Here is a 16,552-nt window from a genome sequence, read left to right on the forward strand (position 1 = left end):
TCATCCCCTTCCCAACATTTCGTGTACCCTATCTAACCACAAACTTGTTCTATTCTTATGAATGCCAAGCACTCTTTAATTTCAATTTAATTTCATGGTTTTCTCATACAGGCTCTCCTAGTTTTATCGCTAGTTTTACATTCATCAAGAAATCAGATATTTTCAAAGCATATTTTGCGTGCGGGGCTGACGCAAACACACATACTTGTAGTCACTTCATTACTGGAAGACCAAAATCCAACGAACATGGGAAATTGTGAAAATTCAACAAGGCACGTGTAATGTAATCCCTTATCTTGGCTTGGCTAACAAAGTGGAAGCAAAATCCGCCATGACAACAGGCAAAATCCTTTCAACTATTCGACGAAAGGTAAAGAGGAAACCGCACACCGCCACCACAGTGTTCCACCATTCTTCTTCCACTACTCATCCACCATAACACTCCCACTCCTTTAAAACCGAACACTTTATGGCTCATTATTTTCAATGCAAGTTCGGTTCGGCTGGGGTTTGGTGCCGTTCCACTTAGTTCGGTGCTTCTTTCTTCACAGCGCTCGTTAGCTCATTTGCAGCTCATGTAACTTTTCATTAGAAAAAAAAATGAATTTAAAATGAATATTTAAACCTTGTGCATAATGCACATGGACAGCCATTAACGCTAATGACGTCATGAAATTCAATGCACACCACACAGCAGAGGCACAGGACCAGGACGAGAGCCATGAGATGAGCTCACAGCTTTTTGCCACAAAATGGGGCAACATAATGTTGGCCTCAACTTACCCTCGCTTAGTTTGGAAACATTTGCTCGGCCTTTTCATCTCTCCACCGGCCAGATATTGGAAACTTTCGAACAAAGCCCATCTATTATAATCAACGCCCTTTTCGAGGGTAGCAACAAAAAACTTGAGGCGTGCTATTGCTTATGGAGGGACATGATTTGAGGCAAGACACATGCGAAATAGAAGAGCAAAAAGAACAGACAACAACAAGAAGAAAATGTGCGTGTGAGCATGTCGCAATTGCGTGCATCTAGTGGAGACTCTCACTAAGGGTCGGCCTTTCTCTCTTTATCTTCGACACATATCTTTGTCCTCCAAGATGATCCTACAGTGCCCCCCTTAAAGTGTCCAATAATAGTCCAAGTATTCCGTTCTTGTGCTTCATTATACTTTCTCCTCTACACGGTATCCCACAGACGACTACACTCAACTCTAAGCTCTCTAGCACATTTCCTTCCGGGCAAATGTGCGCGTGAGTGTTCCTATCTCATTTCTGGTTCGTTGCACGTCAACATTATCTGATTCTCCGCAATTTGCCAGTTTTTGACCAGCGCAGCATATGATTTTAATGACATCTGCCACATGCTCTCAAACCCAACTTTTAGTTGAAACAATCTCAAAGGTTAAGAGCCGAAAAAAGGACAGGAACAACTTTCATAGTCGAATATGGGTAAAAGAATATTGGTAAAGGGATTCCGGACTGTTTCCATTATTGGGCCATAACAAAAGCTAGTGCCTGCCCGGGAGGGAAATATTTTTTCCGTTTTTGTAGTTCACGTACGAGAGGCTGAGCGATAGATAGGGGAAGCAGAGAGAGAATTGTTGACAGTGCCAGAATGACTGTTGACCCGGCTTGGCACGATTTCCCTTCCATATACCGTGTTTGTATGCCAACTGCTTATGTTTTATTTACAGACATTTGCAGAGAGACAACATCCCAAGTCCTTCCAGCTTTGTGTTGTTTTGGCAAAACGTTTTACGAGCCAGAAATATAGAATAAAATCAATTGTTCGACATATGTATGTGCACAAGACCGGTAAAAAATTATAAAACGATTTGATCAATATTTGTTATAAATGCACTTAAATCTAGGGGGAGTGAGGCAGAATTATTATTTTCAAACTTTCCAAAAACAAATTACGAGTTGCTAAAACTGCAATATAATTCTCACTTTCGCTATCATGAAAATCACTTTTACGTTGCCTTATCCTGGCCAATTTTCCTTGGGGCCATTCCTTTTCGTTTCCTTTCCACAAAGCTATTTAGGAACTGCCATAAACTTATCCGGGAGCTTGCAAAATATAATTAAACAAGCGCAAATTGAAATACGCAGCGTGCAGTGAGCCAAATATTATCAAAAATAGTCCCAAAAAATATACACAACAACTTACGCTGCAAACTTTGTGCTGCGAAAATATTAAGTGCCTTGTGGAGGAGAATATCCCGCGTCTTGGGCTCCGCTCCGCCACTCGAGCGGCGAAAGGAAGCTGCAACAACTTCCATTCTTTTCGGGCTACTTACTGGGTTTAACTGGTAATTGCAGTTTTTGGGGGCGCCACGGCGAAAATTGCCACGAATAGAGGGCCAACATAATGGCCTCTGACCCTGGTATACAACTCAATTTTATTTTGGCGGATATTTCCTGGCAAAATTCAGTTATTAAGGTTAAGAGGAGAACCAATGAACAGGAAGTTTCTTTGAGAACTCTTGCTATATCGAATAATACTTAAAAGTAAACAAAGTTTCAGAAGAATCTTTAAGAAATGCATTCGTGACCAATGAAAATTTCCTTAGAGATATATTCAGATCAAGGAGGTGATATTTGAGAGCTTTCTGCCATTGGGAGCTTCTTTATGCCTATCAATGGAAGTTCATGATCCATCTGAAGGTCGAAAAAGGTACAACTGTACCCCAACAAAGACTATTATCTTGTAAAAGGAAGAAGTTTTAAATAAACAGTCATCCAAAAACCAACAACTCCCACAATCATTCTCTACTTATGATCTATCTATACATCAATATTTCGGAGAAGTATTTCCAGTACCTACCTCTACTTAGCAAACATTTATCGATTGTTTTGTATTCCTGACCTATCCACTTACGAGCAATCTAGTATACAACGGCACTGCTGGACCTGGTCTGATTTTCCATTTAATTCATAAATTTTTAATAATATCAACAATCGAAACCTTTGCATCTTTCAGTAGCTTTCCAACAGAATTTGCGTTGACAACGTCATCAAGGGCACGCAGAAAAGAGCAGAGGCAGATATCCAAAAGAGCAATAACAAGAGGATAAAGGACATGGAAACGGACAACCTCATCATCATCCCCATCATCGTTGGCTGGTGCATGCGAGCAAAATAAATTGTAAATTGAAATCAATAATTTACATGGGGCTTTTCAGTAGCCAGCAATCAGAAGTCCCTCCCTGGCATTGATTGCCATATGTCATTGATGAAATGCACAATTTGCTGGTGGATTAATTTATAATAATTTCATGGGTCCAACATATGCTGGACCCATATTTTGGGGGAAAACCCTTTGGAAATAAATCAAACTGCTGGAATGCAGATGTTCTGTTTTCCCTCTATAAATAATATGGTTGAACAAATAAATGGCTAGAAGTATGAAAGCATAAAGATAAATGTCCAACACTGCACTGCCATAACTACCCGAAAATAAAAGTGAAACAAAAATTTTGTAATAACTCAACAACAACTGCAGACAAGACTGAGATATTTTTGTTTTCATTACGGCCATAATTTGCCAATATTTTTTTCCGTAAAGGTGGAGAAAAATTTATTTTGCTTTCATTCATTAAGGAATCAAGGTATGCAATTTTTTGACAAGTTTTATCGGCAAAGGAATTCATTTATAATTCATATTGTAAACAAAATATGAAGAAAAAGGTGCGGGAAGAAAAACAATTCGAAAAAAATTTAAGAACATATTCGCTTGCATCTCTGTTCTGTTTCTATAGGCTTTAAAAACAAATATTTAAGAAAAAATATCTAACGAATAGTCTGCTTTTCCAAGCACTTGAATACCCTAACCGATCCATTGTTCTTACTTTTCTTAGCCGATTATAAAATAGGGTTTTAGTAAAAGATACTCTGACATGTTTCAGTAAAATATATAAAAAAGAATATTTTTAGCTATCCCAAGAGATCCGATATGCTTCCTTGCCTGCCCTGCAAACATCTAGGCAAAATATAATACACTCTGCAAGTTTATAACGAGCTTGATTCAATTTATCAACATTTTATTTCGAGCAAACTGTAATCCCATTCTTTGAGCTCAATTTATATCGTTCTACCTCCTCTCCGGCTCGGTCCAGTAAGCAACTTTTTGCAACTTTAAGCCGAAAAGTATTTGCCGCATGCAGCACAGCCCAAAGAATGCAACATAAATGGAAACTTTTGGAAAACCTCAAGGCAGGCCGCCATGGACACCATAACCATGTGGGGACCGTGTTCGACGTGTTGGCCCTTAAATCGAGCCACTCCGTATGTGGGGAAAAAAAAGCACTGCAGAAAAGGGAAATGCGAGAAAATCCACAGCAACGGCACTGCCACAGCCCATTTTAAGTGCCCTTTTTTTGGATGTTTTCTCTTTGCGCACCCCGTGGATTTTTTTAATTAAACGCGCCGCGACAATTTGACATCAATATCGAAATTAAGATCTTGCAGAGGCCGCACAACATTTCATCGGCAATAACAAGAACGAATGGGGAGGCTTTCTGTGAATCCGGGGGCTTCAGGTACAGTCCCAGATGCAGTGGAGAGAGAGAGAGAGGAACAGAACAACAACTTCCGTCACATGCTGTAAAAGCGGATATCCGCTGCAACAAATTTTTGCCGTTCTCGGTGGAAACTCCACATTCGAATGGGGAAACGCATGAAAAAGAATATTGGGCTGCAGAGATATGAAAACAACACTGAATCGATTCTCTAAGGTATATTCTATTCCTGGGCTTAACTGATGTCTGTACAGATGCCAAAAATGCTTTTAGGATTGCTAAGGATTGTATTGGTTCAACTGTGAAGTTCGTATAGAATTGGCATATCTCTGAAACAGGGATTGTCGTGGAAGTATCTTTGTTGTTTTCCAACAAAAAAGCTGGGAAGCTTCTGTCATATACACATGATCGAGTGTCGTGTATCTTTAAGTGTTACCAAAATGGTATTCGGAAGCTATCTTCACTCCCATTTTAGAGTTACATATAGCTCCCATTTTGTTTATCTCTAGGATATTATGTGGTCGTTTCCTTATTTCCAATTTCAGCCAACCTTCTTGTATTTTCCCAACATTTTTGTTTTGTTTTGTGATTTTCAATTTGCTTTTGCCCTCCCTTTTTGCTCATTGCTGTCTTTTTTCATGTGTAAATTGTCGGACGAGAGGCGGAGGGAGATGGGCATGTTGAGGGCTGGCGAGTGGGTGACATGTGTGGGCGTGGTCGTGCCGGATATTGATGTGTTATATGCGATGTTGTGACTGCAATATATTTGCCAAATGACTGTTGATGCCTCTGTCCCAGGCCCAGGCCCAACCCCAGCATCCTGCCACAGAACCCTCGACGAGAACGACGAGAGATAAAAGTCGCCCATACGAGAAGGATGCAGGAGCAATAAAATGCTTGGTTCGAAGGATTCGGTTCGGTTTGGTTCGAGATGAGGAAATAATTGCGGCCCCTGGAAGTGTTGCCATAAAAATGCAAATGCCAAACGCTGAAAAGTGGCGAATGGTTGGAGCCCAGAAGTGGGCTTGGGCATGGCCAAAATAGAGTAAATGGTAATAATGAAACTCTCGAACAGTAGAAATCCACTCTGGCATTTATAATAAATGGAAAAGTTAAGAGTTGAAAAGGAGACAAATCGAATAACACATTCATTTGCAGGAGTTTTCAACTACTGTGCGTTTCGATACATTAATCATGGATGTATTTTCGTTTAAGAGTAAAAATCATGTGAAAATATTTGACATTTCCTGCTGAAAGTATGGCCAAAATCGAAGAAGATCCGCTATCGCATATAGAAAAAGATATATGTATATGATATGGCACTGTCCAATGAATTTATTTATTCATTTTATAGAAAAAATTGTGTTTTTTTCGATAGAAAGGAACAAACTTCGATGAACGGCATACAATAACTATATTTTATGTGTCTGCAAAAAGTCCCGCCACATTCAGGATTATCTATTAATAAATCATCATTCTTAACACTGCCTAATGGCACCGAAACGCACTGTATGTGTCCCCACAAAAGGCTATCAAATGGCCATAAAAAATGTATAGAGAAATACAATTTTAATCTATGATTCGGTCAGAGGTCATCTGGTAACAGCTTGTCGGATAAATGGGCAAAAAAAAAAGCAGCCAGCTTGATGTCAATTAATAAATAATACCAATATTATTAATAGATTGGAGTGTTATTTGTTGGGATTTGTTTTGTGTGCTTAAAGTTTATGGGCTTAAAAATAAAAACAAAAATTTTATATGGTTATAAATGTTCCTTAATGTGAAAAGTATTTAAGCTTTTTTAATCCAATTTATGGTCAAAGATTTTAAGAATTTATGAAAAAGCATTTCAACGAATTAGTGGTGTGAAAAAATTAATGATAAAATCAAGATCCAGTATAGGAATTTAAATTAGAAGTTAAGTAATCAAAGAAACTCCTCATAGCTTGTTGCTCTTTGGCAGTCCTTCATTATGGCTAATGGCTCTCAGAAACATTGTAAGCCACTTTCTGTGCTAACCGCATGCTAACATACTTGTGTGAGTCTGAACCCACTCATGAGTTCTTTTATAGCTGAGAAAGTTTGATGAGTTGATGGTTAAACATCATCATCATCATCATCATTATCATCGTCATAGTTGGCACCCCTCCGCCTTTCATCAAAAGTTCTCCTATGCTTATGCTGTTGTTTATTCAAACTTTTTAATTGCATTAAGTCACTGGAGATCTCTTTGGCTGCCACAAACAAAAGGAATAGAGAGAGTGGAGTATGAGTACTACTTACCACAACTAAGTCTGAGTGTTGGAGATGTGTGTGGAGAAAACAAGGAGAGAGGAATACTTGAGAAAATCAAGACAACTTCAGGCGTCCGACTTTGAGCAATCTGTATCTTGTAGAAATTCATGGAGCGTTAGCAATTAAATATATGAGATTTATGTATATTGAAAGAAGACTTTAGTTAGCAGAGGATCCTGCGTAATACAGCCACAATTTTGGTTTAGAAGACATTTTATATTTCAACAATATAGCACTTTAAGTTTAGGAGTAGGCCAACAAGTTGGTTAATTGCCTAATAAAACCAAAGGAACTAAGGAAAACCACTCGAAATGTTTTCATAATCTCCTATAAAAACTTCTGGTTAAACTTTTTAAATATAAATTAAATGCTCCCATTATATTTCATCCATTAAACACCGACGGCTATTGCTGCTAGAATAAAATGCTTCTATTATCTGTCTAAACGTTTAATACACTGAAAACAAAAAGTTTATAAATGTACCTCACAATTTTATACAACTAAAACTTCAATATCATAATCCAGTTCCAGTACTTTTGGAAATAAGAGCCAAAACTAGTACTTCAGAATAAATCATGCCAGACCTTTCGTATACCAGTATATATAGTGTCTATAAGAATGTATGTAGGTGTGTGTGAAATATAAGCAGAGAGAATTCCATTTTGCAGTTTTATAGCCCCCTCAACGGCGTTGCATTTGTTTCATAATGGTCCAAAAACTTTTCCCTTGCAAAGTTTTTGTATCTCGGCACCAACTGCATCAGACATGCATGTACATATCAGTATCTGTATCTGTATCAGTATCTGTTTCTGCCGCTGCAGCTGTATCTGTATCTGCTGCTGCATCTGCACGAGTCCTCCAACCTCCAACTGTATCTCAATGTGGCAATCAAGTTTTCTGTCCGTGTGTTTTTTGGCAACTCGCTTCTAATTGCAGTTGAAAATTTGTTAGGCAGCTTTTGAATTTTCTAATTGAATTTCGCTTATTGCCAAGAGCTACTGTATATCATACTCCTTCTCTCCCTCGTTCTCGTTCGGTTTTCCCGTTGGCCATTCGTATCCTTTTCAAACATGCCAAGAGCGCAATAATATAGCTTTAGTATCCCTGTGTGTGTATCAAATAACAATTACCAAAAGGTCCTCCCACATACAAGGGCAAATAACACACAATATATATATATGAAAACAAATAAGAATTTTATATTTTTTTTGCTACCTTTTTGCCCCTTTCATTTATGCTTTTTGCCCTTTGCCTTTGCCTTGGCATTCCCTCTTGAGTCGTCCTCGAGGCAAGCTTACCATGGAAATATGAGAAAATTTGCACAAAGCTTTTCGCAATATTGCCGCGACTCTCAAAAAGAACAATAAAAAAACAAAAGACAATCACCTGGCTGTTGAAACATTCGTAGGTCGAGGGTCGAGGGGCATGGGTCTTCGACGATGCTGGAGGTTAAGTGTTGTTATCATCTGTTTATTGAAATTGCGTATCGAATATTGTTTTTCAAATGGAAAAAAAAGTCTACATGGAGTTGTTCTGGTTTCCGATTTCACCTGGCAAAAGTTCAAAATAATTCAGGAATGGAGAAGTGAAGTTTCTTTGAAATTCGATGCCTTTTCTGTATGAATTTCCCTCCTTTAAATGTGTTGCCTATTTCTCAGCCTGTGGCAGCATTGTTGCTGCTGCTGCAATCAGCGCAAAGGGACTTTCCAACATTTCGACAAAAACTTTTCCTATTTGCCAGCAAGTCGTTAAGACATCAACAGCTCCTTCCACCTTCCACCCGCCCCACTTCCCGTTTTTGAGCTGTTTTTGTATTCATATTTTTTTTCAACTCTCTGAAAACTAAAACCATGAAAGCATAATGACAACCCCGGCGACAAGTGCACGTAATGGCTGAAGAACAAGATGGAAAGTAAAGCGAAAATAGAAATAGAGACAGAGACAGAGACTGAGAGAGAAGAAGGTCTTTTGGTCTCCATCTGCCACTGGGAGGCACCGCAAAACGCTTGGCAGGCAATTAGCAATGGGGGGGGGGGGGGGGGGCGAGGCGCCAAATGTGGATTTGCGAATTCTCCTTTTCTCCTCTAATGTTCTGTTCTGTTGCTCCATCGCGACAACATTAATTAGATTAAAATGTCTACAAATCATTTCGGAACGGCACACCCGAGACGAGAGTGGCAGCATCAGGAGGGGGCAAGTAAGCTCCACTCCGTAAGCTCACACATTATTCACACGCCTCGCAGCACACAATTTCCCCAGTTTCCCGAAAATGCAAATTGCGCTATCCAAAACAGCAGTTAAGGCAACAAAAAAAGAAGTAGGAATGATGTACTCGATACTTCGACTATAAAATACCCGCTAGTCACACCAATTAAAATTAGAGCAAATCCTCAGAGATGGAGTCTTTCGAATAGACGAGAGACATTGCAGTTCCTTCCAGAACTACCTAATCAAATGTGTATTTGGGGGAATCGGCTGTACAAATATCTAGTTTATGGTTAAAGCTTTTATGACGCATATACCCAAGGACCCTCTTTGTACCGGGTATTAAAAGAACCCAAATGCGGACTAAAGCAATTTAAAGCAGTGCGCTGGGCTAACACAAACGAATCTGTCTAAAAATACCAACAATAACAGCTACCAGGATCTGCCCCCGAAACAATTACAAAAACTATAAGCCTCCAAAGGATTCGCCCAGCAAATAAACCAAAAATGGAAATCATCCCAGCGTCAGGAAACAAGGCAAAGAGAGAGAGAGAGAGAGGATAGGGGATTCCCCTGGGGAGCAGCAAATACAAATTGTCCGTTATCAGCTGTGGGATCGACTTTGGTGTTGCCCTGCAATAAGCGAAGCTTTAATTGGGTTCTCGCTGCCAACCGAAAAGGGCGTCGATTCGGTGGATTGGGAGCGTGTGGAGTGTGTGGATTTTGGGGATACCAGCAGCATAATTAAAGAGTGCGAGCATAGGAGCATAGCATCCCCCCCCCTCGCCACTCGTCTGGCATGAGCCATGGCCTGGGGTGGCACAAAGCTCATGTTAATTACAGAATAAGTCCCTCGTACGGGGACCATGCTGGGATTTACTTATTTTTACCGAAAAGCTCATCTTAGACTGGGGATAATTCGGGAAGTCATAAGCACATTGACTCCTGAATACTTCTAATGGGATTTATCATAGCAAAAGATCGGAAAATCTCAACAGGAAAGTGGTAAAAATATGAAACAAACGTCTCTGTTTTTGTTAGTATAATCCCTGAGATAGTCCCCAAATGTCACATGCAAACAGAGATGGAAAACAAAAACCATTTAAGGAACGTTTTGAATATTTCTGAAGCCAATCCTTGCCACAGCAAACTACCCACAAAATCGCACTCGTTCGTACTGACTGAACTGACGAATCCTCACAGCATGCTGCCATTGTAGCCAAGTTCTTCTTTGGCCAAAGCCTAAACCATCGCCTCTATGCAAAAGATAAAACCGAAATACAAAATCCTGCTCATCCAGGGCGCCCTTACCCTACCTGCACTGCTTTCAGGACGATGCCGAGGCCTCTTTTGGGGCCTGGATGTTGCTTTTGTTTCTGGTTTCTGGCTGGTTTCTCGTTGAGCATGCCCGCAAAATGCCTTAATCATGGCTCGTAAATCTTTGATGTTTCATTTGTGCCAAAACGCTAAACGATTTTTAAAATAGCTGAGGGCTGGTTAAGCCCAGAACGTTCAGAGCCCGACCATAAATTATTGGTTCTGACTGCGGCAATTTGTTGTCTTACTCGTACTTTAACAGCATCCGCATCGCTCCTCTCCCTCCCTCTCTCTATCTATGTATCTTCTGCACTGAAAAATTCACTTGCTGTGCAGTTCGCCCTTCCAATTGCAAATTCAATTTGGTACAAACAAAAAAGAATACACAACCTTTGCGTTGATTTCGGTTCCGTTCTCCCCTCCCTACCTCCCTCCCTCCCAACGGCAGAGGCAAAGGCTGGGTAAGAGCAAAGCAAATCGAAGTGGAAGTAGATTTCGATGTAGAAAATGCTGCATAGAACAGCAAATATCTAAGAGAAATTGAATATAAATACGAAATCAAATCGAGTTTGATCGAGTTTTTAGAATGCAGTCATTCCGCATAGTTGATTGAAAAGGATTATGGCAAATAGTTTTGCTTTTGCTACATCCTTCATCCCTTTTTTCTAGGTTGCAGCGGGAAACTCTAGGCTTCATTGGAGTCTGGGTAATTCAGTTCTTTCGTAATTGGCTCCTCTCTGTGGGCAAACGGAGGGGAAATAAAATCAGCAGCCAATTCGGTTGAAAGTGCTTAACATTTTTGTACAGTCTCAGTTTCAACTGCTGCTGCCTGCTCGTGGCAGGGGGAAGCGGCGCTTAAAGTGCATTCCAATTAAGAAACTGTGGAAGGCAACAGTTCTGGCTCTGGCTCTCGCTTGGGCTCTGGCTCTGGCTCTGACTCTGGCTCCTCTTCTCTCCGTGCCACCGCTCGTCTCCCGCATGCCTGTGCCTAATGGAGCGCCCACAAGTGTCGCTTACGCTTCTGAGATTTTGGATTTGTAGGCAACCCCAACCCTTTGGATGGTGATGGAACAGTGAGACCCCCTAATCACGAAAGGCACGAAGGCTCGAATTTAATAGAGGTCCCCGAGTACTCCACCCACAACACAGCAATCACGTTGACCTCTCCACGAGGTGGGGGCGGGGGGAGAGAAACGGCCGCAGCCTTTTGGCTTTGCCTGGAACAAATGTGAAAATTGTTTTGCTGGCTTTGGCCTTTTAGTCCCCGAACCGGCTGTCAAACGCATTTGCTCAAAAGGCAAGTTGGAAGGCCGCCAGTTGTTTGATTCCTTTTTTTCCTCCTCTTCCGCCTCCGCCCCGTAAAAGTTACGCAATCGGAGAAAACTCCGGTTCCCGGACACAAAGTTACAATTGCATGGTTTACGGGTATCTGCAATGGGAAGTGCACTGGAGCAAAGTTGCTCCAACTCTTTGAGTGATTAGATGTCCTCCAGGGGGACGGTTTAAATTTTAAAGTTTCCCAGATACCCTCGGACCAAACTAAACTGCAATTCGAAAGTTCCAGGAAACAATGAAATATTCATTCAACTGCAGTCCATCTCTCGAACGGTTGTCTTCTGGGAGGAGCAAATGTTTATAAAAGTAGCAAATCAAAGTTGGTTGAGTGGAAGCACAGCTCGGGGACAGCGATTCCCGTTGGGGCTAGATTGCAGAGTAGCCAAAAACAATAACACACTCGTTTAATTGTTGCAATTTCACGTAGATAAAGTGGTACTTACTTCTTGATAGATTGGTATTCTGTGCTTACTCTGTGATTTCTTTGGAGTTTGGTATAAAACGTACTTACTCTTTGTTTTGTTGGAAATTAATGATGGAGGTCTCACATGACGAGTGCAGCGCACCTCTAGCTATTGATTTCAATTTAATATGTAACTCGTAAGTACTATATGTATGCCTTGGTTAAACAATGTCACCAGATTCGTAGCACTTTAGGAATTCCCCAGGGCACAAATGCTTCATATAATTAAACATTCATTGTGGCTGGTGTTCTCAGAATACGTAGGGAATGTAGGGAAAATATTCTCAATCGCACATCAAATATTATTGGGTCTAACAGCGGATTTGAAGATCTCAATTTCAATTGTAAAAAGAATAGCCTTTAACTTCAATTTTTATTATATTCAATTTAAAATACAGCTCTCTTAAAAATGGACTGTAAATTAAGAGGAATCTAATAAACTAAACGAAAATTACTTACGAATATTCATTGCTTTATGTGTATATGTGTTATTATGTAGCATTGTGCTAGCACAAAAACTAAAGCTGTATAGAAATGAGTATGACCTCTAAGACGTCTAAGGCCAATTGCGATCCTATCCCTAGACAACGCAGAAAAAAGCGAGTGCGAATTCGCTCCTAGGCGAAACACCTCCCAAACACCACAGGAGAGGACACAATTGAGGCGAAAATCAAGAACGAGCGAGAGCGAATTATCGAAAGCACGAAACAGATCAACGAGAGAGGCGCCGCGACGAGAGACTTTCAGTTCAGCCTCCGACGAAAAGGGTGTTGCGAAACTTTACTCGTATAAACAAAGGAAAACTTTGATGGAAATTACATATGTAAATACAAAATGCGGTTTTTGCGGTTAGCGAAATACTCTATAGCCAAAGAAACACATTCACCATAAAAGTGAGCACTCAAATCGGATGCAACGTTCACGTTTGCCTAAAAGTCGAGTGAAGTGTCACTAATTGGAGGTTGGACAACCATAGAATCCAATTTTGTATCAATAACGCTTGATGAAATTCTCTCGCCAAATGGAAAACCGGCAACAACAAATTCATATAAATTTACTAGCAATTTATGCAGACACACAAAGACACAAAAGTGCCACAACACTGACCATATAACAGCGAGTATAAAAACTGAAGCCCCGATAACAACAATGCCACTGACAACAATGCCCGTAAAAGTCAGTCAGTAGTAAAAAGTAGTTTATTTAAGTAGCTGAGCGCGAAAAATTGTATTTTCCTAAAGGTATTTTTAGAAGGAGGAGGTCGTAAAGCATGTCATTCCTGGGCGAGTATGTGTTCGGCGTGGGGGCTGACTTCATCTCATCTGCAGTCTTTCATTCCAGAGTATTTGCATTTGCATGCGAGTGTGGGAGTGTGTGTACTCTTCGCTTCTGTTTGCTTATTTAAGTCGTTTGCAATTTTTGCTTTACTTTTTCTTTGCAGAGTCAACGCATAAAAAATAACCTAGAAATGCAGTACCGCTGCACGGTTTCATTTTCTTTTTTATTTAGTGCTACATCCATGATGTAGGAACTTTTGCAATTACAAAACTTACACAAAACGAGCATACACTACAGACACATTTTGTAAATTGTACTATTTAATTTGGTTAGAGCTAGCAACGAGAGAGGAGAATGGGGGAGTGAAGGAGTGACTTTAACAGCTGACAGCTTAAATCAAGATGGCTGACTCGCGCTCTCCTCTCTCTCTCTCGCTCTCCTTTGTATTGTCAATCTCCATTGCAACCGGAAAAAAAGGAGCATGGACGGGATGGCAGGAAGCACGCGAGCAGGTTGTCCCCAATGGGAATCTGCCCACTAAAATGCTATTTTTCACTCTATTCGAGCGGAAGTTGAGTGACAGAAGCGAGAGCAGGCGGGCAGGAGAGCCGCAGCGGAATCAAAAGCAGTAGAAACTGCCACCGGATGTTTAGCATACTAACAGACCCGCACACACACACACACACAGAGCTGCTATTTGAAAAACAACAAGAGAGCAGTCGGTGGTCGAGTGGCTCGACAACGGGATACCTGGTAACACAGATGTTGCTTGGTGGATCAAAAAGCAAGGGTTTCAACTCTGGTCTCTGAGTACTTGCCTTCGTCTGTTCCTCAATGGCTATGGCAGCTGAGTCGATCCCAGTACCCAACAACAATATACACAGTCCTTGGCGAGACGCAGAAAAGACTTACTTTTCGGTCCGAAAATTCCAACAACAGTCGCACTTGTTTTCTACATTCTACAGCTGTAAGAGTTATACGATTTCTAGGCGGTAAATCTTTAAAGGTAAGGCTCTTTGCTCTATTTCAAACAGTCTCTAAAAACTATTTCTCCAGTCCCACGGACATGGATATATCTGCATACTCTATGGAGTCGCAAACATCTGTTGAAAATCATAATACCCTGTGCTCCTTACACATGAGCAAAGCGCACACAGCGCCCAACGTTGTCGTGGTGACAACAATTGTGCATTTGAATGCCGTTCGGGGAGCCCTTGTGCAAGACAGCATATTTTGCTGTAGGCAGCATTGCAGCGCACCCGAAAAAAGTTGAGAACAAAACACTACAAAAGAAAAAAGAAAGTAAAAAGGAGCACATATATAGTATAAAAATGTCAACACGTTCAAATCCGCTAGAGGGGCCATTTGTGGTTTCTTTTCTGAACTTTTGAATATGCGACTAAAATGGCAGGCCTGGGCCACCGCTTCTGTAAGTGGCAAGAATATCAAGTTTCTTGAAAGTATTGCCAAAAAGAGATACCGTGAGAGAAGATAAAATAAATTGTAACAATGCCTTAGAAAGTCCATTCTTGTTACCTAATTTTTCAGGATTACACTAATTCCTATCGCAGCCATTGTGGCCTCCGTTTTAGGACTCTTTGTGGTGTAATTAATAAGCCAGCCAGGCACCTGAACAAATAAGCAGATGAGGCCCTCGAGGGCTTAAAACCAGCACGCACGTAGAACCCATAAAGAAATGAGAAACGTATTAAAAACAAACACATGCGGGAATACCACAAAAACTAAAAACACGCTCACTTCTTTTATGGCCTGGACTTTGGTTAGAAGCGAAAACCAAGCCCACATTTTGGCCAGTGGCCAAAGCACACATCGATGGGATGTAATCTGCGATGCACACACAGTCGGAGCGATATGGAGGGAGATATGTACACGCGAAGAGGATGCATGGCAGCTGTCTATTCCAGAGCTGGAAGCCAACGAAGTAGCTGAAATAAAAGGCCCCTGGCAGCCGGGAGCAAAGGGAGGAAGATGCAATTTGCTGGCGCACATTTCGGATGTGCTGGGATATGCCACACTCTCGCGTTCCCCCACTGCCCCCCCCCCCCTCCCCTTGCTGCCGGGAGTCTGATGCCTGCCAAGTCATGTTTGCATGACGAAGTTTCCACCAAACCATTTGGGCTAATATTTTAAGTTGGTTCAAGCTGGCAGTGATTTGTAACCTTTGATGACTTGGCGGGTTAAGCGCGGGCTAAGAGCGTGAGACACGGAAAACTTGTGTCCTGTCAGTGCAGCCTCCAGGATTCCATAGAGCCACATTTGGTAATAGACAAGGTAGTAGACAAGGTAGGTAATATGTACATACGTGTAACTCAAATACTAGACTACTTCCTACAAACTGTGAAAACCGCATCTTTTTACGTTCAGTATATCTTGTAAAATTCAGTATCTAGAAAACTATAATTATGTATGCTCAATCGGTGGGTTCTTGGCAAAGGCAATACTTCTGAATCCAAGCTCAGAGAGTCTCCAGAGCAGCAACTCATCACAATGGAACTCGGAAGTGGCTGCTGGGCGACTCTAATAATAATATTCTCTAATATTAACATTCTCTTCACTGTTCTCGTAGCTGTAGTCGCTGTCCTCGTGTTACCTTTCTCTCTGAGGGGATCCACATTCCTCAAATACTGGACAGTTAATGATACTTTACCTTCCTTCCTTCCTTACACCTTCCTATTGTATCTGCACGGCATCGAAAGTGATTTAAATTCGCTATAATGAATGCTGCCGGCACCACTCAAGAGGCTATGCGAATTCGGTGGGTCCGAGTAACTCGATTGTTAAACTTAAACTCTAAATTCTAAATAGCATCGAAATATTCGCGCACTGCCAATTATGCTGCAGTGGCGCTTTCTTGACGTTTTCCAACACAAGCCCCATGCCACCTAACTGTGCAATTTGCTAAAGTTTAGGATCTGCCAACGATGTCGAGAAGTGAAGCTGAACACGGTACGGGGGGCAGGCAGTCTGCCAAGTGGCTCTCAAACTCTTGTCGCAAAAAGTTCATCCGGCTCTCGGGCGAGAACTACAGCTCAAACCCGACCTGAGGACGGGTCCGGGTCCACGTCCGGGTGCGGCGTTCCACAACTTGGACGTGTGCATGGTGAAAATTAGTTAT

Source organism: Drosophila pseudoobscura, chromosome 4, assembly GCF_009870125.1.
Source record: "Drosophila pseudoobscura strain MV-25-SWS-2005 chromosome 4, UCI_Dpse_MV25, whole genome shotgun sequence".
Taxonomy (NCBI): Eukaryota; Metazoa; Arthropoda; class Insecta; order Diptera; family Drosophilidae; genus Drosophila; species Drosophila pseudoobscura.